Genomic DNA, 27,681 nt, shown 5'->3' on the forward strand with positions numbered 1-27,681 from the left:
ATAACAGTAGATTTACTGTTATTTAACCCATATCTACTTACTTTAACAAAACATTGATAGCTGATATTGTGGATATGACATTTTTGTATGTCAACATTTCAGTCGTGATTCATTGGCCCACTAAATGAATACACTCGTCACAGGCATTTTCCCATTACAAAACCTTACATTTTGCCAAAAGAGATAAAAAATGTTATGTTTTCTATACCATTCATTAAGTTATGGGAACAGTGGGTAAGTCACTACAACATCAAAATACGGTCCTGTCATTCAGCAGAACCTATAGGAGAACCTTTTCCCACAGTCGTCTGAAAAGACCTATAGTGCCTTCTGATTAATACTGAGTAATATTTCGTGATCACGGGCATTTCACTGACCATCACGATAGCCAACACCATCGTTTTCAGCACATAAAACAATAGATATTTTATAAATAAGGAAAAAGTGATTTTCTTTAATGAAAATAAAAGGTACAAAAACAATCTAGAAAGAAGGATTGTGATTGGCTAAACAAAAATTCAGAGTTTAGTAAACGTTCCTTTAGGCAGGTGGAAAGACAAAGATCTTCATTTTAATTGTAAAAGGATGGTGCCAGTTTGAACAGGTATACTTATGCCCACAGCCATAGCAAAGCAGCTGCAAAGCATTCAAAGTCTTCAGAATGTTTTTACTTTATTGGTCACTCTCTTCCATTCACCTTCATTCTCTGTGTTTAGTTTTGCCCAACAGCTGGGAATCTTTGTTTTTCTGCACTAATATCACTCTGCAAGTTGTTGAATAGACTAGACACCGAAGACAGGACACTACCAGAGGCCTAATACTTTTGAAAAGTGTCCAGAATCCCCCTACCGTATTCCTTTAGCAGGGCCATCCGTTATAAGGATTCTCTTCGGCAGAGTATACTGAAGACATCTACTGATACCATAATGAGAAATTCGACTACGCAAGAATCCAGAGTTTCCTGAGTCTCTCTGCTCCCATCAAAATATTGGTTCCTACTGTAAGTGGCCTCTAGGTGTCACTGCTGCATGGTTCCTCACAAAAACATTCCAAGCGCGTTACTCAACACAACCACTAGATGTCCCTGCTGGTCTGAGATCCACTGGTTGCCAATAAATGTTTGTCAGTGCCAGCATGATGGCCTACTAAGGGAGCACACAGAAAGAAAACACAACTCTTCACTTAACCTCATATCAAACTTCCTTTACTAGGTTTTGGAGGTTTCGCGAATGTGGTTGAATTATCTTACACCCTATGGACAATCAGAAAAAATATCTATTATATTTAGCATTCCCTTTGGTGGCGTTTTTGTAAAAGGAGATGCTAGTTTGTTTTCCTTCAATGCGAAAATGTGGCATGAGTCCAGAATCTGTGTACTCAGATTAGCATGCCACCCACTGTTACAAAAGCATAATTAATTGCAATTGTTTATATTTGCTGGAAGTGTGGGATCAGGGTGGCCAGGGCCTCAATTTAACCATATGTATTTTATTGTTCTCTCTGATTTACATGCCCATTGTATGTGTTTCTCAGTTTTATGTAGTGTCCTAATACTCCACGGTGAATACAAATCTGTGAAATAAAATAAATAAAGTGGACTGCCCAGATTTGGCCAAATATGGAAAACTCATCCATTATCTGAACTAGCTGTTCTGTCACCAAAGGCCCTCAAAGAAAGAATGGATACATTACAGCTCACTGCTAAGGGCCAGCTCGACAGTGTTTTAGCTTTGCATTTTGGCTTTGTCAATTCTTGTTTTGTCCTGCTTTTGTAAAATGTTATTGTTAAAGAAGCTGCTGCGCCCTTATCAATCCAAAAATAAATATTTGCTGAAGGCAAAAATAAATTTCATCTCAAAAAGCACACATTGCTACAGTAGCTCCTGACACTTAAGGGAACTACTTTGTGTGCGGATGTACTCCTGTGAAGGGGAAGAATGCCTTCACTCAAGGTAAAGTTAGTCAATAACTGAAATGTGCTGACCCACGGCCCAGTACTGGATGCTACAGTGGGCGAAAGAAAATTGTTAATAGCAAACAAAACACACCGATGGATGAAGAGGGCTGGCTGAAAGCACCGATAAGTGAGTATATTGTATGAATATTTTTCGGAAAATCACATTTTTTTGTCAAACAAAAGGCCTAAAAAAATGACAAGGAATTGATTTTTTGTGAATCTACTTAAGTCTCCGGTTATAAAAAGGATATTACATTCCAAATGGATATTGTGACTGAAGCACTCAACACAAAAAATATCGATTTTGACACATTGAAGACGTTATCTTCTCCTGAACAGTGTTCGTCTTAATGCTGGGTCCAGAAAATAAACTATCTACTTTCAAGGCAACAGAGATCTGACAACAAATAAATAACAATGTCCAAAGAGCCTATTGAAGAGAACCCAGTCCTGAATGCAGGCGGCCGCAGGAAAGCTTGTAGCGACTGACAGAAAGCAGAGGCCTCCTTCCGCCGCTGGTATGTGGACCTCTCTATGCTACTCTTTAACTCTAAGATGGCAGTGCTTATTTTGTGCTAGTGGCTCCAGGTGACAGGGACCAGCACATCATTTTCATTACTATTCCTTGACTCAGAGCGAGAGTGAAAGACAGAAAATTGAGAATGAAAGTTGAACAGTGATAAGTGGACAAAAAAGGTAGAAAAACAATCCACAGGGTCCTAACTAAAGTGCCATGATGAGTAGGGTGGTAGAATGAAGAGGCATGACGTGAAACAAATACTCGGCGGCGTTGGTATTCAGCAGCCTTAATATTTTAGAGCAAAGATGGGGACCAACCAGTGCTTAATTTGTGCTTGTTGTTTCCGGTGCTGAACACCGGCACTTGTTTTTAAGGGGCGGCGATTATTCTATTGCCTCAAGCATTTGCTGCAAGCAAAAGACACATTTGGGAAAGACTGAGGAAGAGAAAAATGAAAAAGCGTCACAATGGGAGAGAGCAGAAAGCTGCAAGAGAGAGTTGAAGGGGCAGGGAGTGGCTGTAAATAGACTGAAGAGGCCCGGTATGGCTTCTGGATTACCTGCCTCATTATTTTCTGATCGCACATTTAATTGCAGCAGCCGCGTGTTTCAGGGGAGAGCTCTGAGCACCGGCACGTTTTTATTTACAAATTAAGTACTGGGACCAACTAAGAAAAACTAAGGGCCCCTGCACTTAGTTTGTCTTTTTTTTAAAAAAAACGTGTTTGGAACGGCAGGGTCAGGGTCCAACAGACTGTCTCATAGCCAAAGGGCCTATTTTCATGCATACTCACACCTTAGACTCTAGTTTGTCACCATCTTTCCCACTGTGTGCAAGTAAATGTCAGACTTACAAAGCACCCACTAAGTAACAGAGCAACACAGTGCTTTACAAGCCGGAGGAGAATATAAGAGGATTCTGTGATTCAAGAGGGAATTGTTAAGAGAGCGGGTGCAAGTCCATTTGCTCTTTGCAACAATTGTGCTCCTTTCTCGATCCCATACGTTTGTGACGTTCGTGCAGGGACTAATGAGATCTTAATTTACAGACTCATGATTTTGAAATAGCCTCCCATCCTCTTCCATATTAACATAAACACAGTGGTTTATTTGGGTCAAATTGACAAAACATTGTGGTCCTCAAAAAGTGGATTTTATGCTCCCATAAAACAAATTGTGAGATACATATAGAAAGAGAATTTCCTAAATCTCCTGACCACAAAATTCACTTACTACTTGGGAAATTCTACCATGTTTTAGGCCTTGAAAGCCCCAATTATACGTTCCCAAAAATTGTCTCTGCAAAAATATTTTTACACAAAAAAAATGCATGGCCATGGCAGATAAGGTGAGAAAGAGCCTCAAACAACCCCATATTTGCAAAGAGTGTAGGGCATGACTTTAATCCACTTGCAAAAATATTTATTAAGGTGCAGAAAAAAACATAGAAAAACACCCAGAATATTCATAAGCACAATTTAACCATAGACAGTACTGCAATTCACCAGCACAACGGACAATCTGCCACAGTAAATGGGAACTTGTACTATTCCGGGGAACCCACAATTTGCAGAAATGTTCGTATTATAACCATTGGGACACTGTGAATGTCAAAAAATCAGCAATTCTTTGCACATCATATGTGGAATCTCCCTGACGTTTTCCAATACAACCCTCCAAGCATTGTTTTCCTACGGTGCACATGAATTTAGGTTGTTGAGCCCCTCAAACAAAATTGCCGTTAGGGCTAGTATGTTTTTTATCTCGTCAGACAAATTGTGGTTTAAATCATGATCCTTTTTGATTTTCCATCTTTAGACTGTCTCCAATCTGTCCTTGTTCTTTTGGAGATGCGCCCACCACAACTGGCACCATAATCCAGAAGATACCTCTGGTGACACAAACAGCAGCAACACAGGCTGCTTGAAGTTCTCCCACTAGACATCACAACATCCGTCTGTTTCTTCCTCAGTAGCTGGAATGCTTTGATCATCTGACACAATAACATGTCCAAATATATTCTTAGTAAGTTCCACCCACGAGGCTTCCTTGGCACCATCTCCAGGCTGGCCTTCCTCTTCCTCTATTCATTCTTTCATGCTACTTTCATGCTACTCCTCCCAGGGCAACTAGCGTGTTGAAAGCGTTTGTGGGCCCAAGCTGTTGTTTAGAGTTATGCTGGTAAATTGGTGGGTCCAGCATGTCTGTCCCTTCAGTTTTGCCTACACGGCTTGTGGCCTTGTGGTGGGGCGCAAAATTAGGCATGACAATTTGTGATACGGGTCAATTAAATAAGAAGTTAATAGTGAGGCCTAGTGAGACAAAAGGAAATAGTTATGATTTTGTTAAAAAAAGATGTTCAAGAGCCCAAAGTTTTCTTAGGAGGTTGATGCCAGCGCTACTAAGTTGTGGGGCTGCTGCCACGGTCGGACTGGCTGTGGAGTAACCTGGCAGTGCCCGATGGTGTGTCTGACAGATCAGTGTGAGGGCCGATTTTTTAGCAGTTTTGGGCTGGTTTTTAGTACGGTGGATTTCCCTTCTATTTCCACTTTTTTAACTGTATAGGTCGCTATCGTGGACCATTTTTATTTTGGTGCCAGGGCCTATTTCTTGTCCCAGTAGGACCCCTGCTGCTGCATACGGTATACCTCAGGCGCCTAGCAGAGATCCCCCCACCCTCTCTCTTTCACTATCCTACCTTATTGACTCTTCTACTAAATCTTGCAGGGGGCATTTTCTTGCACGTTCATCCTTGTTCTCTCCCTTTGTTGCTATTTTTGCTAATTTTCTCTTCCTCTCTGTTTTTCAGCCCCTGGGTCAAAACCTAATGATGAAAAATAAGTGCTGGTCCCACAAATGAACGCTGTCATCGGGTACTCCTGACCCTTTACCTCCACTCAGCTCATAAATGGGGTCGGAGTGGGCTCCACGATGCTCTGCAACTTCCGTTGAGGTCACAGCATTTTGGAGGCCGCACAGGCTGGGCCTCCTGACATCTTGGATCCGCAGCGTTCTAATGGAACTGCTCCCGCTCATCTGATGCAAAATTATTCTGAGAGAAGCAGGGACTATAATACAAATTCTTACAAGACAAATGTAGCGGACTTTGGAGAAGTAAGTACGTGGGGGACTACAGTGACACCAAAGTGTTGCCTTTTCAGGTTGCTCCCTGGGCAGCGCCTCTCTCTGCCCGTGTCCTGTCTGTGTTATCGTGCAGGGCAGGCCTGTTAGCTCGGACACACTCCCAGGCAGAAGTGCTGAGGACACAGAACGCCTCAGCCACACCTGCATCTACGAATCTCAAGGAGGCAGTCGCCGTATGTGGTAGGGCGGGGTGCTGTACCAGGCACAGAGAGCCCTCCAGGTCAGAGGCCAGGGTAGGAAGGCCTGGGCAAGAGCAGTGCCAGGAACATCGGAATGTGGATGGCCGCAACGCACGTAGGGCGTCTTTAAGGCGGACAGCATCCTAGCGTCGCTCCCCCGCCTGGTAGAGATGAGCCCGAGGGGCCTCCGTACTGGGAGGGTGGGCCACCCCGAGTTTATGGCCCCCAAAGGTGTGATGGAGGCGGAGTGATGCCACAAGGCCTCTTAAGGGGCAACTGGACTGGGCTGGGGCCTCTTTGGCTGAACTACGCGCAAGTTACAGGGCGATCCTAAAGCTTTAAGGGTGACTAAAAGGCCTCCAATGGTGATTCCTGGAGCAAAGGCTATTCCTCGGGCCACTGGGAGCCTTTACAGCGGAGCCCGGGATGATGTGACGGCGCTCCTCAACCCCGCAAAGGGGGGCAGTTGGAATCCTGAGCAACTGTGGAGGCTGGCCGGGGTCTCGCTCTGACTTGTCAGGAGCATGACTAAAATATCAAAGTGGTAAACCACGAGAAAGGAACGAGCTGTAAGATGCGGAGTACGCAGGTGCAGAGAGCACCACAAGGGACAGCTCTAGCTTTCTCAGGATGGGTGTCGGCCATATTCATAAACTCATCTCCGACACCTGGATCGCCCGTAAGATAACCCTACCTGTGTAATCAATAAACTTGCGACATATTATACCCACAAACATTGTCCTGGCATTTTATTATGTTGCATGTATAAGATTGTGATCAAACACCAGGAGTATGCAACCAAAGGGCTGGGGGTAGCAGCGCTATGCCTTTGACATGAATTCCTGAACGGTCAACCTGGGGGAGGGGTTTGCGCGTGAGTGTGGACGGGAAGCTGTGGCTGCTGCCTGAGTTACACCGGTTCTGTGGGAGAGAAGCTTGTACTGCTTCTGTCCACGCTGATCCTGTTCCGTGTCAGGGAAAGCTTGTGGTTGCAGCCTGTGCTATACACTTTTGTGTAGAAGAATGCTTGGACTGTTGATGCCAATGCTGTACTTCGTTTGTGTGTCAGGGAAGCATGAGGGGGTGACATTTACTAAGTTTGTTGTGTATGAGGGAAGCTTTTGCTTGTGGTCTCAGCTTCAAATGTTGTGTGTGTGTGTGATGGAACCTTGGGCTCTGTGCGTGATGAAAGCTTGCACTGCTACTGCCCATGCTGTACATGTTCTTTCTCAAAGGGAAGCTTGTGGCTGCAGCTTTTCGTACACTTGCTCCATGAGAGTAAAGCTTGGTCTGCTGCTGCTCATGCTACATCGTATGAGTCTCAGGAAACCATCCAGTTTTGGCTGTTACTATAATTATTTTAAGTGTGTTATGGAAGTTTGAGGTGGTAGCCTGTGCTACACTTGCTTTGTGTGTGAGGGAAGCTTGCGGTTGTGCGAGACCATGCTGTACATCTTCTGATCATCTTCTGTGTTCCAGAAAAGCTTGTGGCTGTGCCTGCTACTATAACTGTTCTGTATGATGGAAGCTTGTGTCTGTGCTGCAACTGTTCTGTGGGGGAGGGAAGCTTGTACTTATGTTGACCATGCTCTACTTATTATGTACTCGAGAAAAGTTTGTAGCTGCGGCCAGTGCTATACCTGTTTTATGTATAAGAAACGCTTGTAAGGAAAACTTGTAGCTATTGCTCATGGGGCACATGTTCTGTGTGTGAATGAAGCTAGAATCCTGCTTAAGCAGTAAATATCCTGAATGTGAGTGAGGGTCGCACTGCTGTTGCCTAAGTCATATCTGTTGGATGTGTGACGAATTCCTGAACTACTGCTGGCTGTGCTTTTTCAGAGTGTGTCGATGAGAGATGCTTGCCTAAGGTAAATCTGTTCTGTATGTGTAAGGGATGTGTACTTAGCTGCTGCCTGTGCTATTCCTGATCTTTGTATAAGGGAAGCTTGCACTGCTGCTGTGTTGTACGCATTCCTTTTTGTGATGAAAGCTTTCTTACCTCTAACTGATTTCTGGAAAAGAGCACTGCCTACTGAGTGAATTATATCTCAACTTCTAGTAGTAGGCACCTGGGCACCTAGCCTGCCATATGCCTGTGGCTTTCAGTTACTGCCTGTTCCAGCCTGATCCAGTTGCCGCCATTTCACCAAGTGACACAGCCACTGCCTGGGTTTTCCTGCCTGGGTTTTCCTACTCACCATTCTTCCCTCCTTAAGAAGCCCCACCCACACCAGTACCTACTTAATGCAGGCTGAGCATGACCGCACAGCGGACGCACCAGAGGCAAGTTTGTCGGCACTCGTCCACACCTGGGCTGTGCCCAGCTCCATAACCACTGTTCCTCCCACCTACCGGAGATACAGCTTCTCTGAGCTCTACTCCCTCAACCCCAAACACCACTACAAACACTGCCACCACATTGACCCACACTCCACTTTCGCCCACTACCAGTTCACCTACCACAGCACACACACCAGACCATCGACCGGCCCCTTCTCAAACACACCACAGACAACACCTGAACAAAAATACCAACTTGCATGCACCCTTCTCAACACATGTTCTCTATACAAACACACAACTGAGATTTGGGACCGTATCTCCACCCTCACACCTGATGTCCTCTTCCTCACTGAGACATGACTCAACCCCACTTCCGTGCCCAACATCGTCACCACAATATCTGAAGGATACAAGATCACCCACCACAACCGCATCAACACATCTGACGGAGGGATTGCCATCATGCACAAGGAATCTATCCAATGCACTACCACAAAAGACATCACCCCAGCCATGGAACACCTCAACCTCTGACTCCAGACAGCCAAACCTCTACAGAGGCACCTTTGCCTACAGTCCTCTAGGACCACGTCCATCCTTCTGCAACTTCATCGCTAACGTCATTGCCCCCTCAACATGGACTCCAACGTTTTCTTCGGCGCACTCAAATTCCATCTCGATGCCCACAATGAAATGAACAAGATCAGCCTCCTTGACAGCATGAACACATCCGACTTACCCAACTTATCTATTACCCCACGCACACCACAGGCCAAACACTAAATCCCATCTTCACTGCCGGTGACTACATTAGGCACAGCCACACCACGGAACTCACCTGGACTAACCACTCTTTCACCCACAACAATATCACCAGCTCATGGAACTCTGCCCCCAGTTTGCCCTATCCCCTCCTCCCCACTGCTGCTGAACAAAAGTCTCACATGGCACATGGATCAACCCTTTCAACGCCACCCAACCCATTTCCTCCTACAACTTAGACCAGAACATCAGAAACTTCAACAATTGGATCACCAAGTGTGCCGACTGCATCGCTGCCTTCAGCAGCAACACCCAGGGAAGGTCCACAAAGCAGGCTAGCTGGTACATTAAAAAGACCTCAGAACCGCTAAACAACACTGTAAACAACTGGAAAGGAAATGGTGCACCAGCAAGGACACAACCGACAGGACCGCCTTCAAGACAACTGTCAGACCTGCCAACTCTTGGTGTGGCTTTCCCTGTCTTTTTGCTTCTGATTTTACGTTTTTGATCCTGTGCTGAATTTCGTCTTTGCTGGCTTTAGGACTCTGGGCACTTTACCACTGCTAACAGGTGCTAAAGTGCAAGTGCTCCCTGAGTAAATTGTATTGGTGATGGGTTTCTTCATGATTAGCCTATCTGATTTACTAGTAAGCCCCTAGTACAGTGCACCAGGTGAGCCCAGAACCTGTAAACCAAATGCTACTAGTAAACCTATAGCACTGATTGTGCCACCCACGAGTAGCCCTGCAAACAAGTCTCAAGCCTGCCATTGCAGTGTCTGTGTGTGCAGTTTTAAACTGCCATTTCGACCTGGCAAGTGCACCCACTTGCCAGGCCCAAACCTTCCCTTTTACTACATGCAAGTCACCCCTAAAGTAGGCCTAACACAGCCCCTTGGGCAGGGTGCAGTGTATTTAAAAGGTATGTCCATAAATCGATGCATGCCCTTTTCTGTAAGTAAAGAATTGACACATCACCTCCACTGCCAGTAAGGAACCAACGCATCATCTCATCTGCAAGGAAAGAATTGACACATCGCCTCCCCTGCGCAGTATGGAACCAACACATTGCTTTTCTTTTCTGGAGCCTCATCTCCCCTGTCGCCCGCATCGTCTTTGTTTTTGATGGATCTCGGGTACTTTGTGCTAAAGAGATAAATCCATTGATTCCTGTGGATTAAGACTTGCTTACATTTTTTTTAAGTTATATTTTGATCTATGTATGTTGGAGTTTTGTTGTTTTGGTCTTGTTTTATTCAGATAAATATTGGCTATTTTTCGAAACCGGTGTGGAGTCTTTTTGTAGTATTTTCAATATGTGTGTGTACAAAACTTTACACATTGCCTCTGAGATAAACATGACTGCTTGTGCCAAGCTACCAAGGGAGTAAGTAGGGGTTATTTGAACTTTGTGACTTCCTTACCCTGACTAGAGTGAGGGTCCCTACTTGAACAGGGTGCTAACCACTGCAACTTGAGACCCCATTTCTAACAACATCCTGGAACCTCTACCACAGACAGTTGAGAGAATTAAAAAAGGCCTTAGTGTAGGAGGCTGGCCTGGCTTATAGTGGGTACCTGATGGTACTTACACCTTGTGCCATGTCCAGTTATCCCTTCTTAGTAGATTAGTAGTGTTCAAGCAGCTTAGGCTGATAGAGGTAGCTATAGCAGAGCAGCTTAGGCTGAACTAGGAGATATGCAAAGCTCCTACTATACCATTTATATCATATAGGTACTATATCATAAGAAGGAAAATACTCAGAGTTACTAAAAATAAAGGTACTTTATTTTAGTGACAATGTGCCAAAAATATCGCAGAGGATATACTCCCTTAGGAGGTAAGTAAAATACACAAAATATACACACAAACCAATATCAGGTAAGTAAAACAGTCAGAAAGCAGTGCAAACTCTGTAGAATACAATAGGATGCAATAGGCCTAGGGGCAACACAAACCATATACTAAGAAGTGGAATAAGAACCACAAATGGACCCCTAGGCTAGTGTAGTGTGTAGAGGGTCGCTGGGAGTGTAAGAAAACACTAAGGGTGTCCAAGATACCCTACCCCAAGACCCTGGAAAGTAGGAGTAAAGTACTACTATTTCCCCAGAAACACACTAAAGTCGTGATAGAGGATTTTGCAAAGCAAAGCCCTGAAGACGGATTCCTGGACCTGAGGCCCTGCAAAGGAAGGGGACCAAGTCCAAGAGATGTGAAAGTGTCCAGGGAGGGTAGGAGCCCACTAAACCCCGGATGAAGGTGCAAAAATGGCTGCCTTCGGATGGAAGAAGCTGAAGATTCTGCAACAATGAAAGGTGCTAGGAACTTCACCTTCTTGCAGAAGATGTTCCACAGAGTGCTGCAGGATGCAGAGTTGTTTCTTTGGCAAAAGACCACAAACAAGCCTTGCTAGCTGCAAGAGTCACAGTTGAAGAAAAAGGGTGCTGCCCGGGCCAGGAAGGACCAGGATGTCGCCACTTGGGAGAGGACACAGAGGGGGCCCTCAGCAACGTAGAGAGCCCATGCACCAGAAGGTAGCATCCGCAGAAGTCCTTCAACACGGGTTCAAGAAGTCTGAACACAGCGGTCATCTCAACACTGCAAAAGAGGGTCCCACGAAGCCGGAGATCAACTCAGGGAGATGAGCATCGCAGGACAGAGTGCTGGGGACCTAGGCTTGGCTGTGCATGAAGGATTTCATGGAAATGTGCAGAGAAGCCCTAGTAGCTGCAGTTCACACGGTGCACAGGATTACTGTCTGGAGAGGGGAGACAAGGACTTATCTCCTCCAAATTTGGACAGTTGGACCATTGGACAGTCTGGGTCCCTTGGGTCCACCACCTGTGGTCCAGGGGCCATGCTCGTCAGGATGAGAGGGGTCCCAGAGTACCGGTGAACTTTTGTGCCTGCTGAAGCAGGGGGGAGATTCCGTCAACCCACTGGAGATTTCTTCATGCCTTCCTGTGCAGGATGAAGGCAGGCAGCCCCCAAAGCATGCACCACCAGGAAACAGTCGAGAAAGCAGGCAGGATTAGGCGCTACAATGTCACTGGTAGTCTTCTTGCTACTTTGTTGCAGTTTTGCAGGCGTCCTGGAGCAGTCAGCGGTCGATCCTTGGCAGAAGTCGAAGAGAGAGGTGCAGAGGAACTCTGGGGAATTCTTGCAAGTTGTTATCTGAGGAAAAGCCCACTGGAGAGATCCTAAATACCCCTCAGAAGAGGATTGGCCACCTAGTCAGGTAAGCACCTATCAGGAGGGGTCTGACATCACCTGCTGGCACTGACCACTCAGAGGCCTCCAGAGTGCCCTCACACCTCTGGATCCAAGATGGCAGAGATCTGGGACACACTGGAAGAGTTCTGGGCACCCCTGGGGTGGTGATGGACAGGGGAGTGGTCACTCCCCTCTCCTTTGTCCAGTTTCATGCCAGAGCAGGGACTAGGGGTTCCCTAAACCAGTGTAGACTGGCTTATGCAAGGAGGGCACCATCTGTGCCCTTCGAAGCATTTCCAGAGGTTGGGAGAGGCTACCCATCCCCGCCCTTTAACACCTATTTCCTAAGGGAGAGGGTGTAACACCCCCTCTCAGAGGAAATTCTTTGTTCTGCCTTCCTGGGACTGGGCTGCCCAGACCCCAGGAGGTCAGAACCCTGTCTGTGGGGTGGCAGCAGTGGTAGCTGCAGAGAAAACCCCAGAGAGCTGGTTTGGCAGTACCCAGGGTCCATAGTGGAGCCCTGGGGATGCATAGAATTGGCACCCCAATAACAGATTTGGCATGGGGGGATAATTCCATGATCTTAGACCATATTATGGCCATATTCAGAATTACAGTTGTGAAGCTACATATAGGTACTGACCTATATGTAGTGCACGCATGTAATGGGGTCCCCGCACTCACAAAGTCTGGGGAAATGGCCCTGAACTATGTGGGGGCACCTTTGGTAGTGCAAGGTGCCCACACACTTAGTAACTTTGCACCTAACCTTCAGCAAGTGAAGGTTAGACATATAGGTGACTTATAAGTTACTTAAGTGCAGTGAAAATGGCTGTGAAATAACGTGTGCGTTATTCCACTCAGGCTGCAGTGGCAGTCCTGTGTAAAGGTTTGTCTGAGCTCCCTATGGGTGGCAAAATAAATGCTGCAGCCCTTAAGGATCTCCTGGAACCCCAATACCCTGGGTAGCTAGGTACCATATACTAGGGAATTATAAGGGTGTTCCAGTGTGCCAATTTAAATTAGTAAAAGTGGTCACTAGCCTATAGTGACAAATGTAAAGGCAAAGAGAGCATAAGCACTGAGGTTCTGGTTAGCTGAGCCTCAGTAACACAGTTAGTCACTACACAGGTATACACATTCAGGCCACAAACTATTAGCACTGGGGTCCTGGCTAGCAGAATCCCAGTGAGACAGGCAAAAGCAAACTGACATACATGTAAAAATGGGGGTAACATGCCAGGCAAGATGGTACTTTCCTACACTTAGCCTCATGCATTGAATCAAGCTCCACTAACAGCAAGGAACTCTTCACATCAACAAAAACTTCTCCAATCGCTCAGCTGCAACAAACAACATTACCTCCTCAGAGGAACTCTGCAACAACCTTCCAAACTTCCTCCTCAGCAAGATCACCCACATCTTCAGAAATTTCAAACCCCAGCCCAGGGCTACTGACTTCTTCAAGCAATACAACGACTCGCTACCACCGCATTCAATTAACTGAATGAAGCCAGCTCGCCCCACAAGACACTGCCTCCATCATGAACTCTGTCTGCTCATGTCCTCACTACCAGAATCAGCCACATACTCACCACCTTGTTCAACACCACAATTGCCATGGTCACCTGCTAAAAAACAGCAGCAGACCCCAGCAAACTCACCAACTACCGACCAATCTCCCTGCTACTGTTCTCGGCCAAAGTATTAGAAAATGCCTTCAACCAACAACTCTCCTCACAACTGGAATGGAACTTACTACTAGACTACTCCCATTATTTTGAGAAATAACCAACAGTTTTTAAGTATTCCGAAATAGATTAAGGGAGAGAGTGTGTGCGTTTTTGTTTCTGTGTGTAAAATTCCTGGTGAAATCCGACATGACACCTCACCATAACTGACTAAAAAGCCCCTGTACCCAACTATTTATCACAAGATACATTTGTTAGTGGGGTGTAACACCCTACACCCCCCTGAAGCTATGCCCCTGCTTGGGCATCATTCTGGACAACAAGCTAACCATGATGACTCAAGTCAACGACATCTCCTCCTACTATGTCTTCATCCTCTGCATTCTTGAGTAAGATATTCAAATGGCTCCGCCGAACCTCAAGATTCACCCTTGCCCAGGCCTTCATCTCCAGCTGACTGGACTACGGAAATGATCTCGATCTCTATGCAAGGATCGCAGCTCACCTCCTCAGATTATTGCAGACCATACAGAACGCTGGAGTCAGATTTGTCCTGGATCTCCCTAGACCAGTGGCTCTGAACCTGTGGTCCAAGGACCCCTAAAGGTCCACAAAGCCTTCTAAGGGGGTCCACAACTGGTTAGAAAATTAAATAATATTAATGGATTAACGAGGGGTATAGAAGTAAAGAAGCAAAATGTGAAGTTGACACTTTTAAAACATATTGTCAATGTGAAGGAGTTTGAAACTGAAGACTAAAAGGTAAGCTAGCACCCACAGACTGTGGTGGCAGTGCAAATGCATCAAACAGAACGTAGTATGGACAATGAGTGGCCTTGATTGAATTTAGAAAAGCTCCAAACTTCCCATTAAAATTCAAAGCTTGATTTTGTTTATATTTGTTTGTAAATAAAATATCTCATGAATGATTTTTCTGTATTGTACGTGGATTGTTTTGGAGATCAAATCACTGAAAATGCTTAGGCAAGGGTCCCAGTTTCCAGTAATGATTCAGTGGGGTTCCCCGGGTTCCAGTAATGATTACGTGGGGTACAGCAAAGTCAGAAGCTTAAGAACCACTGCCTTAGATGAATCCACATCACCCACTACCTCAGGGAACTTCACTGACTCCCTGTACTGAAAGGATGTCAGTTCGAGCTCCTGACTCACTCATACAAGGCTCTACACAACTGCGGACTCACCTACTTGAACCACCGCCTGAAGTTCCATCAGCCCAGCAGACACCTCCACTCCACTTCCCTTTCTCTAACCCTCGCCCCCTACATCTGAAATAGCAGATGCCGAAGTCACACCTTCTCCTATCTAGCAGATATGACATGGAACAAGCTACTCTTTTATCTCCAGACCTCCCCATCTCTTGCAGAGTTCTGAAAGTCCCTGAAGACCTGGATGTTCGGCTAATCAGCTGGACCCTGCCAGCACCTAAATTCCCTCATGGGTGACAAGAAGCACTCTACAACTCTACTGATTAATTGATTGGTTATGTCTTCCATTTTTCCAGCCACATGCTTCTGCATCTGCAGTTTTTTGATGGTGTTTGTTTGTGGTACAACTGCCCAATCTGTTATTATTAGCTTAAATAGAGCAGCTAGTCCAGACAGGCTACTGGAATGCTCCATCTGCTCAGAAAGATCTCTTTGTCCTGCAATTTACAGAACATATGGCTACTTCGTTCTTAAGGAATAAATATAAATACCACCGTTTTGACACTTTTGCTGGGGATAATTGAAAGACTAATGTATTCTGCTAGTGAATATGCTGGAACTATTTGCCCTATTTGTGTTCCTTTAATTTCTGTCTGACTTGGCATCTTTAGCATTGTAATATGCCTAAAACTCAGCCAGAGTGCGGAATTTGAATTGTGGCAAGGGCATTATTTATGTATTTTATTGGTGATGTTCTACATCTTCATTAGGGCTCCCAGTTGTAGGGTATTTCTTTTTTTAACATTCCCACCCAATAACCCATATTTTTTTTAACCATCTTATCAGTATGTATCCATATTCATTTTAAGTTAAGTTGTTACATCCTACATTTCCACACTTAGTTAACTTATAGATGGGCACGTGTACTTTGATGCCTATGTTCTTTCAGCAAATTAAGCAGCCAAATATAATATAGTATAACAATACACCCGCGGATAAATATAATCATTATACTACAAATGTATGTTGACATATACATTATTTAAGGAAATCTCATGCTGTTTTTTAACTCCTCTTGATGTCTATCTGCACAGCTGATGGCCTGGAATTGATGAATGACAGCATGGAAAGTTACTCAAGAGAAGTCCTACGTTCTGTATTTTTATGATGTTTGAAATAAATGCAGACGGGAAATACATTGTTTTTTGTCTATATTTATCTGTAAAATTCAGTACAAGGTGAAGACTGGTAGCTTTAATATTAGTTAGGAACATCCTAGAGTGCCTGTCTTTGTTGTGCATAATGTATGTGACACCGTAAAGAAGTGAGGGGGTGGTTTAACTAAACATAGTAAGGAAAGGTATTTGAAATTCGTAGATTTTCAAAAATACATTTGTAGATTTTCAAAGTCACACAGATCATTTGTCTTATGGCAATGAGAGAGTGTTCATAAAGAGTGAACGGAATCTTAAATCCCTAAAAGGCACTGTTTGGTGAAAAATGTATCTTGAGTCTAGTGGGAAATTCTTTATTAACATTTGCAGGAAGCAATATGGTGTGCAGATGCTCTCGTTGGGACGTGTGTGTATTCTACTGAGAAGTGTTGGTCTGGTATATTGGGCACTATGACAACCAGCACTACCGGACAGGTCAGCTTGAAAAGGCATGTGTGGGAGCTACATTTCTGGGCCCTCAACACCCACAGTGCAAAATAAAACGGCCCACACACAGGTCCTTTCAATATACCTGAGAGGTCAGTCCAACACTGCCACTGTGCATCAGAGTAGATTATTTTTTCACTTCTTCTACTTGCCATAACTAGAATTGTTTCATGTTCTTCATTAGCAGTGGGTGAAACATTTCAGCAAAAAAAGAAATATGCCACATCTGCCTTGAAGAATTTTGCTTGCAGAATGTTTTGCCACTTTTTTACTTATCTGTTCCACTGAATAGAATTTTGTAAATTTCATGGAATGCTATGGTGTATGTGGAATTTTAATCCTTACCTTCCCTACACAAATCACATGCCACCACATACTATCACAAACTACTGCAAACATTGTGACATGTTTTAATTACTTCCACTTTTCACAAAAAATATATAAATTCAGGCATGTTGTTCATTACACAAGCTATTTCTTTTCTCTCTTCATCTGCACATAGAAAGAGAGGTTTACAAAAAATAAGGCAGAGTGATGACGATATCCACACAAAACGTGGATATATGTTTTCGCGCAACAATATTAACATTTTAAAAGAATAAAGCACAAATCACAGTTGGAAAGCTGATGGAGTAGTGGCCGATATGTTTTATGCATTTTCACATAGACACAAACCAGGTAAAACCCTTTGACACATCAGCCTCATAGTCCAAAAGATGAAACTACAGTCCTTGGCGTGAGTCCTGCACCATATGGGTGTCATCCAAGGGTGTCATGTACCAAAGTTTACACCTCTTGTTTTGTGGAAAAAATCACACGAAATACTCTTGGTTCAAGAAGGGTTCTTGGGTCAAGAGGGGTGACAGCAAGTCTGCTACTCCCGCACTTACCCAAGGTGCTCTGGGAAGAGCCTGTTTGTCACAAGGCACTTCAGCAGCAGCAAGAAACACCCCAACATGAAAGTTATGGGACTGAACGATGGGGAAGCAGAACTCAGTAACATAGTGCAGTGCACGAAATCTAAATAAAGCAGGCTTAAGCAATGCAAATCAGTTTGGCTTTTGTATAATAATAACGTTTTCACGAGCTTCAATAAGTCTGGGAGAACAGGTACATATCAGCTTCACTAGTGCAACCTTCCATTATACACAAAACAGCAACACCATCCCGTTGTAGGCATGCCTTTAACACTTTGAAAAGGCTCCACAGGGGCATGAGCAGAGGATGCTTCCCTCACATAGGCACAAAACAGGTACTGACTGCACGGGCATCGGTTGTGGAAGTTTTTCTCACACAGTCAAAATAGGTACTCCACATTGCCCCAGGATTGGATGGTTTCCTAGCATACATGCAACAGGAACCATGTGGGCAGCGGCAGCAGTGCCAGCTTCCCTCACACACATTCACAAAAAGTGTACCTCACATTGGCCTCAGCAGTGCAAGCTTTGGTCGTGCACAAACACAACAGAAGCCACATGGACGTCAGCTGTCATGTAAGGCGGGCAGGAGCTGGACGCGTTGCTTTTATTCAGAGTACAAGCAGGGCACACACAGGAGCATCAGTGCAAACTTGTTCCAGACTTAGAACAAACATACCATGAGCAGCAGCAGTGCAAGCTTCTTTCACACAGAAAACGTTCAGCATGGATAGCAGTGGTGCACGATCCACACTCACATACATAGCAGCTTCACACGCAGAAGCAATGCAAGATTCAGACAGGCAGAACAGTCTGTCAACTTGCAGTACAAGATTCCTAAAAATGTTACAACAAATGCAGAAGCAATGCAATCTCTATCAGAAGAGCACAGCCACACTTGTAGCAGCCCAGGTTGAAGGCTGACTCTTGCTCTCCCATCTTGTGGTGTTGGGAGGGCCGGCTTTAGCGCTGGTGGCGCCCTGTGCAACAGTCTTTTTTAGCACACTCCCTCCCAATGACCACCTCCTCGGAGTCCCTCGATACTACGTGGCAAATGTGCCCCTCATCTCTGCATGGCCCCCATTTCACATACATTCATTTGTTTTAAAGCCCTTGTAAAGGCTGGCTTTACTAATCCACTCAACTATCCACATAAAATATATTTCTGTTCTTTTCAGCAGGCATATTAACCCTCTTGCTACTTTATCGTGAGTCAGATTTGCCACTAGACAAAATCTGATTTTTCTCCCTAGTAGGAACATTATTCACAAGACTTATCTTGACATTTTAATTGCTTCTTGAAGGCTGGACGCACAAGGAACTTTTCAGCAGGTGCTTTTAAATCACAAGTTTCTAAGGTATTGCAACAGACAGCACTCCCCCTTAGGTCAGTGCCCCCCAATTCAGGTCAGCACCCAGTGCGGCTGCACCACTCGCACCACCCTAAATCCGGCCCTGGGTGTTGGGACTGTGATTTATAGGACCAGACACAGGTTCAGGTGATGGCAGTGACTCTGGGTAGAAGTACAAGCCACAGAAGAAGGAGCAAGTATCAGCTCCTGGTGGTTAAGTCCAGCTTGGAGATAAGTATGAGCAGGAGAGGGTGAGCAGACAGTGATATCTGTAGAGTGGCCTGAAGACAGCCACCTCTGGCCAAGCGTGTTGATCTGCGATGATACTCAACCATGTGCAGGCTAAGTGGCTTTCCGTGGTGGATCATGCCTGAGAGCTGCTGCAAAGCAGAGACATGTGAAAGTCATGATCGCCTACTCATCAAAAATTATTAAATTTAAAATAATTGCCGGACTATTTCTGTTGTCTGCAAGCCTAGGCATTAGCAAAATCAGGGATGCAGGCAAAATCACTGACTCCTCCTGCCTGCTCACTGTCTGAATCTCAACAGGCACCATCTAATGATACCACAAGGCATTTCTCTAACTTAAACTCCTTCACGCTACTTCCGGTGATGTAAGAATTTGCCCACAGCAGGATGGTTCAACATCACTTATGGATACATGATATAATATGTCATCAAAATAAGCATATGGCATGTGCGAAGTTACCTCTTCCAGAAGGTTCTGTTTCCTGAAAGATACACACTGTTAGTTTCTACTAGTAGGACATGAAAGCCACTCCACCAAAATGTAAAAAGCTCATTTCTGTGGCTTGTATATGCAAAACGCAATGTATCTAAGGAGAAAAATCCATACGGCTGTACATTTAAAAAGCCAGTAGGGATGGGGACAAATGAAGTGAATGGCTCTGACCCAGCACAAACGGCCTTTCAATAATATGACTTAGACAAACTGAGTTTGTACAAGGCCTTTTAGGCCATTGGCCAGAACTACCAGGCAAAACTAGAAAATACTATACCCCCACACTCTGTCCATTCCAACTTCAACTCTCAGAAGAGGGTAATTAAAAAAATAGATAGAGAAGGGACAATAGGCATGATGGGGAGCTGCTCAGTGGGCAGGAAAGGCCACTTATTTTTTCTTTTTCAGAGAGTTGTTTTGCTGCTGGGGGTATCGCCTACATCCTTAGGGACCTCAGAGACCCACAATTTAGAGTTGCTTTCCTGTGAAGGCAGCATCCTCAATACTTGATCCTAACCACCTGACCAGCATCAATAGGAGGCAGCCAGCCACACTGCCAATTATCTCCATATACTCTAACCACTGAGAACACCAAAGAAGGAGATTTAGAAAAAAAAATAGGGAATTTGATTCCCGTGTTGACTTGCATTGGAATGGAGGAAGGTGAAAGTGGGAGAAAGACAAAACAAAATAATTTCTGTCCTACGGAAAAAAAAATAGTGAGCTCGGCCTAAACCGGGAGTGCTGACATGTATATCTCTTGAGCTGTCCTTGGTTAGTCACTGAAAAAGGAATACTGAGGCAAGAATGGGCATGCATAGTTTGCTTTACAAAACCTTTTTAATACACATACCCAGCATTTCAGTAGCTTGAAGCTGCAACGTGTTCACCTCTGTTCCAAAGATTGTGAACGTCCAGAGGCATGAGCCATATTGACAACTCATTCTGGCCTATCACTATCATCGTTCAAGAAGCAGAAACTTCAAATATGACTGCCTGGTTGTTATTCAGATCTACCTTACTCTTCATAGGTAACATCTTGTTGCTGCAACTGGGAAGTCAACAGGGAAATTGGAAATGTGCTTAACAAACTAGTTTCTCCAAAAGACTGATAGACTGGGATGCAGTCAATCTCAGGTTGTGCTCTTGCAGATATTTGTCTGTCTCTGCCATAGCTTAGAGGCATGTCAGAAGCACTGGTCTGCCAGGTATTCTTGATAGTTTCTTTCTATACTAGTCAGGGCAGAGGTTTAGCCAGGGTACCGGGTCCGTCCAGGGTCCATCCAGCAGTTGCCCCAGCATGCTTAAAGATATGGGGAAAAATGAGAGGAAGCGAAGAGTCGCAATACAGTACAATTTCATTAACTCAGGGGACATCTATACAGTCATGGACACTGTGCTTGGATATCCACCATCAAATAAATCCTAAAAGCCAATATGAATAAGAATTCAGTCTTAGGTGTCTGACTGGCAGTACTTTGGGGTCCAACTGGGAAGGATGTGATTATCCAAACGCCAAGGTGGAGATGTAAGTCTTTAAGGAACTTTTGAATTTCAGGTGATTAGTTTCCAGTTTCAGAGACAGAGGTACAGAATTCCTTCTTGGATGGAAGAAAGTTATGTTTTCTTTCTGGAAACAGCAGGAGAATATCTGGAGTGAAACCAGCCTTTTGGGGCATCCACCAACAGAAAACAATTATAGACTGTTTGCACATGGTATGCCAGAGCAGCCATGGACTGCTGCAATTGTGCCACCTGCCACTTTGCCTGGAAGGTCCACAGTTGGGGTGCCAGGCCCATTCCAATTGACTGCACAGGAGGTAATTTGAATACGCTAAATACAAAGGATAGTTTTGATAGGTTGAAAGATGGCCTATTAGAATTGTTGTAACTACCTTACAGTTTAAATAGTTATGATTGACCACCTTTCAACTAATAAATGTGGGTCCCTTGGCTTACACTAGTTTTGTTGGATAGCCAATCAAAATAACCGTGACAGCCCTCACCTTCTTGGACCGATGTTGTCACAAGGGCACAGACAACTCCTATGTGAGAGTGATTTTTTATGTTTGGCATAGAATCTGACTTTCCTTGTAGCGGGCATCGACAACACATTTTCGCAGTTTTGAGTGGAAAAATCATCTCCCCAGGCCACATTTGTATGCTGCATCACTTTTTTCGGTGAACATTTTACGGATTCTTTGGTTATCAGTACTGCGCCTTCCTTGTGCTGGAGGAGGCCTTTCTCGTATTTTCCACTCGGAATTCCTCGAGATGACACAACATGCCTCCGAGGGCGTGAGGCGGGAGGGTATCCCCGGGAATGCGGCTCTGAGTGAGCTGAGAACGCCCCCACACCCTGTGCGGTACACGGCGCAGTTTGGCACTTCATCAGCAGCACGAGCCGGTCCGCCATTTCTGACCCAGACATTCCTCTGAAAAATGTGTTAAATAAGTGAGAAAATGGAGCTCAGGCTCCAACCCCGCCCGCAGTCGCTGCCAGCGCAGTGTTTGCACATTCCTACCTCTGCAATCCCTCATTGACCTCTCGCGCCCGTTGAAATTGCCAAATTCTTGCACAAACCTTGCATTTTTTACAGAACATGGAGGCTTTGCTTCTTCGTACTAGACTTGATACTTTTTGTTACACCCATTTTTAGAAGAAAGCGAAAAGTGAGGCGCCGTAAACGGAATGGATTAGCTAGGGTCACATAGTTGCTTATGCAAATCACTTGTGACAAGTAGCACAACCAAGACTGAAGCTATGGTCTCCTAATTGCTACTCTGACATACATTACATGAGCGTTAGACGGTATACACCGAGGGCCCCGGTGCGGTGCAGAGGACAACACACCCACCGATCACTGGATTTAGGTATGCTCAGGGTCACTGGAATTATGCTACCTGGAGGAATAAATTATGGGGAAGAGTTGACCAATTTATGCAGCAAGAAAAGGCAAATCATGTGGAGTAGTGGCTTATTATGCCATTTACACACGTTTCGCCTCATGAGTACAAGTTTAGCATGCAAATACAAAATAAGCAACAGAAAGGGACCAGTCAACTTTTGCATAGGGCCTTCCACTGCGGAGCAACACGTCACCATGTTTTTAGTACATTTTGATCCGTTTGAGCTAGTCACAACATTTTGTAATTAAAGCCTTCAGATAATGGATGATGTGGCGGAAGAGGCAAATTCATCATTATGTGTAAAACACCATAGCCGCAGTAACACATTCATTCCAGTGGTCTTCTGTAAACCCATGAATGAGCCTGAGTGCACAATGCTGGCAATGGGGCAGCTACCCTGTGTGCAAGGACATCAGGAGCACTAATGTAAGGAAGGAAAATGGCCCCCTTAGGCCCACACTGGGTAATAAAAGAAAGCCATAGTCGGGGTGCAGTCATCCATTCAAACAGCTGGACCTCCATGTCACTATACTGCCACACCACTGGTAGCTATGAGCTGATGTGGTTGGTGGCCACCTCTGTGCACTCTCTTCACTTTTTACACACACACTCTCCACACTCCACCTGTTGTTTTGAGTCACACCCAGCAACATTTCTGTGATTTCCATGGTGTCTCAGCTGACTAGTATTTTGGTTCCTCTCTAAATTTTTTGTTATTGCACCCAGATAAATAACAGCTGACATACACCTAAACCAGTCAGGACAATTGTCTTTGTCAATGGTTGTTTGCTGTTTAAGATAAATGAGTAACAGCAATGGTTTTTTTGAAAATAATACTGAAAATATTTCTATTTTCAAAGTGGGCCTGTGAATGGCCCATTGCTGAGGCTTGAGGAGGGGGTAGTGGTCTCCAGATATGTACACCTTTTTTATGTCCACATATCTTTCACCTCATCTCATTCCTCTTCTGCCCCCTCTTTTAACTCTCTCCTGAATTCACTTCCTCGCATGTCCTTCACTTCACCATCCTCAACCTCAACCTCACAATGCTCCTACTCACTTATTAGCACTGCATTTTTTAAAATTGTGCCTTGTTAGTATTTTCACAACTTTATACCTTTTTCACACACAGAATCCTGCTCAGAATCACAATTGCAACAGGAACACGTCACCATTTCTGTGTGTGCTTTACAGTGAGTCCAAGGATTGGATGTTGTGTTCTGAACACCACTGACGGGCAATGTGACAAACTCCCACTTCCTTCAGTTTAGGTGCCAAGCTCTAATTGTGGCTCATTATAAACACCTGGAGGCGACTCAGTTCAAAGTATGCACTATACAAGCATAATAGGGCACACGAAAAAAATACAGAAACAACATATCCGGGAAATCGTTTACTTAATCTTGAATTCCTGAAGAGTGTTAAACATGTGAAATATAAACAGGAACAACGTCGCTGACATAGTTTACCTTAACGTTTTATTAGTCATTGTACAGAAATCGATCCATGTTTTGCCAGTTATCTTAAGGACATGAACATAGAATCCCGTTTCAAAGTGTGTTTTTAATTTCTTCTTGCTCTTTGACCAAGAGGGACCAGGCCTTCTCAAAGCCCTGGTCACACCACGGGCCTAGCACAACTCAGCAGGATCACTTCACCTCAGCCTTTGTACCCAGATATTTATTATTATTTCTGGCAAATGTGCTTCTTAGACCATTGAAATATTTTTAAAAAGCAAACCAATAGTTTCCCTGGGTCCCGCATAATATTTGCACAACCCTGTGATGAATCTTGCCTCATGTGACATCCTTGCTGTAACGTAAGATGTGGCATGGCGGTGCCACGTGTGGAAGCTCTAGCACACATCATGTGGAACAAATACAGTCCCATGAGTGGAACTGAATCATAAAGCACTATAATCCCAAATGTCTACAAACTGTACTTGTGCCTAACTTGAAATCATAATTCAGCGCAAGTTGTATTCAGACCCCCTTTTTTTTTTGCAGGCATTATTTTTTTGTGGCAAAAACAGTGCTGGGAAAATATTGTGGTAATAAAAGTCTAAAGAACTTCTCCAGAATGTATTCACCATTTTCACGGGGGGAAACAGAATATGGTGCAAACACTGACTTAATACCTTATGATCAGGGTTTTCTTTGATAATATTGAGAGTTTTAGATGGACAAATTACTTACTTTCGGTAACGCCTTATCTAGTAGTGACTATATCTAGTCACAGATTCCTTACCTTAGAATTTTCCCCAGCCGTAAGCCTTGATCTGGTGATCTTTCTCGAGCAGTACCCCTGCGTGCTGTTAGGTGGCGTTGATCGGCTAAGCGTCCATCCCCGACATCGTCCGCGCTGGATATGATGTTGCAGGTCCTATATGGGCACCACCCTGGCGTGCTGACGTCAGTTTCTTTTCACGTCTTTCCGTGCCCAAAGCTCTGAGCCATGAAGAACACTGACCACTGGTACGTCAAAACTAGGGCCCTGAAAGTCTCTGTCCCTAGAAATCAGTTTGCAGAGCAGGGAGGATGGGTGGGTCGGTAAGAAATCTGTAACTAGATAATGTCACTACCATGTTGCTGTCTGACAGATGTCCAGGACTGGAACTCTGCGTGCTAATGCAGTAGTTGTGGCTTTAGCTCTGGTGGAATGAGCACACAAGCCCTCAGGGGGTTGCTTCTTAGCCAGTGCATAGCACATTTTAATACAGAATACAACCCATCTGGAGATGGTTCTCTCCTACACTGTCCAACCTTTTTTGACTCCCACATAACCAACAAAGAGTTGATTATCTACCCAGAACTCTTTGGTACGATCAAGGTAGAATGCCAACACTCTTCTTAGGTCCAGGCCGTGGTGTCTCTCCTCATCTTTAGGATGTGGGGGGTGTAAAAAAGTAGGCAAGGTGATGGATTGGCCCACATAGAAGGGGGTAACCACATTCAGGAGAAAGGAGGCCCATAGGCGAAGCACCACTTTGTCAGGATAGATGGAAAGGTAGGGTGGCTTAGATGACAATGCCTGCAGCTCACTCACCCTATGGGCAGATGCAGTGGCCACAAGGAAGGCTGTTTTCAAAGTGAGAAGACTTAGAGGGCAATTGTGAAGAGGCTTGAAAGGAGCCCACATCAGGAATGTCAAAACCAAATTCAAGTCCCATTGGGGAATAATGACTGGGCAGGAGGAAACATATGAGTAAGGCCTTAAAGGAACCTATTTACTATAGGGGATTTAATGAAGAAGGCTGATCAGGCAACTGTATGGAAGCAGAGATTGCAGACAAATATCCCTTAAGTGTGCCCAAAGCAAAACCCTGATGGGCCAATAAAAGAATAAACAATAGAACCTCAGAGAAAGGGGCAGAGAGATGGTCAACAAACTTGTCTGTGCACCATGGCACTAATTTCTTCCAATGACAGGTGTATACCGTTTTGGTGGAGGGATGCCTGGCTGGCAAGATAATGTTACACACTTTGAGAGGAAGGTCAAAAGCTACCAACTGCTGCCATTCTGTCTCCACGCAAGAAGGTGGAGGCTGGACAGATTCGGGTCGAGAACCCTCCCCTACTGCTGCGATAGAAGATTCTCCCAAAGGGGCAGTCTGATCGGAGGATCGATAGCCATGCTCAAAAGCTCGGGATACCAGACTCTTTGTTCCCAGTCCGGAGTCACAAGGATTACTTGGGCCCTGTTGTTCTTGATCTTCTTTAGAACTCCGGGCAGAAGTGGTATGGGTTGAATGGCGTACAGGAGCCCTGAGCTCCACTCGAGCCAAAAAACATTGCTGAGTGAGTGTCACCTTGGAAACTCCAATGCACAATACAGCTGACATTGCACATTCTCTGCAAAGGCGAACAGATCTAACCAAGGCTCTCCCCACTGCTGAAAGAGCCTTGCGCCACACATCCAGATGGAGAAGCGATTAGTGCTCGACCAAGCATTATTGGCTAAGTTTATCCGCTCTGATGATCAGAAAGCCCACCAGATGTTGAAACACCAGGCATATGCCCTGCTGTTCCAATCATGTCCAGAGGCGCAGAGCCTCTTTAGAAAGGGTCACGACCCCACCCCAACCTGCTTGTTGCAGTATCACATGGCGGTGGTGTTGTCTGTGCACAACTGCACTACCTTCCCTTTTAGAGAGGGAAGAAATGTTTTCAACGATAGTCTGATCACCCGGACCTCCAAAAGGTTAATGTGGAGTCCAGACTACGCCAAAGACCAAATGCCTCTGATCTCTGCCTCTCCCAGGTGGCTGCCCCATCCCAAGAGTGACGCATCTGTCACACGTGTCAGATCTGGTTGGAGAAGGGAGAGGGATCTGCCTCTGACCCAATCATGGTTCCATAACTACTACTGCAGATCTTGCACAGTTCTCACTGAGATCTGGACCATGTCAGAGAGATTCACCTGATGCTGTGCCCACTGGAACTTCACGTCCCACTGCAGAGCCTACATATGCCATCTGGCATGTGTCACCCGCAGGAGGCCATGAGGCCCAGCAGCCTCAGTGTCATTCTCACCGAAATCCAGAACAGAGGCTGAAACATCTGTAACACAGCCTGAATATCCAAGACTTGCTACTCGGAAAGATAAGCCCAAAACTGCACCGTGACCAGAACATCTCTGATGAAAGGGGGCATTTGAGAGGGAGTCAGGTGTGACTTCAGCACGTTTATAGTGAATCCTTGCGAATGCAGGAGGTCCACCATAGTCTGGAGGTGGGAGATGAATGCCTGGGGCGAGCCCGCCTTTAACAGCCAGTCATCAAGAAAGGGGAAGACTGAAATCCCTGATCTGCGTAGATGAGCTGTGGCCACTGCCATCACCTTGGTGAATACCTGAGGAGAGCTGGTGAGGCCAAAGGGCAGCACGGCGAACTGAAAGTGCTTGTGGCCTACCATGAACCATGACTAACATCTATGGGTAGGCAATGTGGAAGTAAGCATGCTGCAAGACCAATGCTATCATCCAGTCTATGGATCTAGGGCAGATAGAACCAAGCCAGTGTGAGCATTATGAACTTCTATTTCTTGAGGAAGAGATTGAGGGACCAAAGGTCTAGGATAGGGTGAAGGCCCTTGTCCTTTTTGGGCACTAGAGAGTAGCGGCAATAACAACTACAACCTACTTCTGACACAGGGACCCTCTCCAAGACTCCCTTG

General features: G+C 45.1%; 1 protein-coding gene across 1 annotated transcript in view; it reads right to left on the bottom strand.

Moving 5' to 3' along the window:
- EHD2 (EH domain containing 2) overlaps window positions 1-27,681 on the bottom strand; it is a 179,407-nt gene that overhangs the window by 107,757 nt on the left and 43,969 nt on the right. The window lies entirely within an intron of this gene.

The sequence above is a fragment of the Pleurodeles waltl genome, chromosome 9, assembly GCF_031143425.1.
Source record: "Pleurodeles waltl isolate 20211129_DDA chromosome 9, aPleWal1.hap1.20221129, whole genome shotgun sequence".
Classification (NCBI taxonomy): Eukaryota; Metazoa; Chordata; class Amphibia; order Caudata; family Salamandridae; genus Pleurodeles; species Pleurodeles waltl.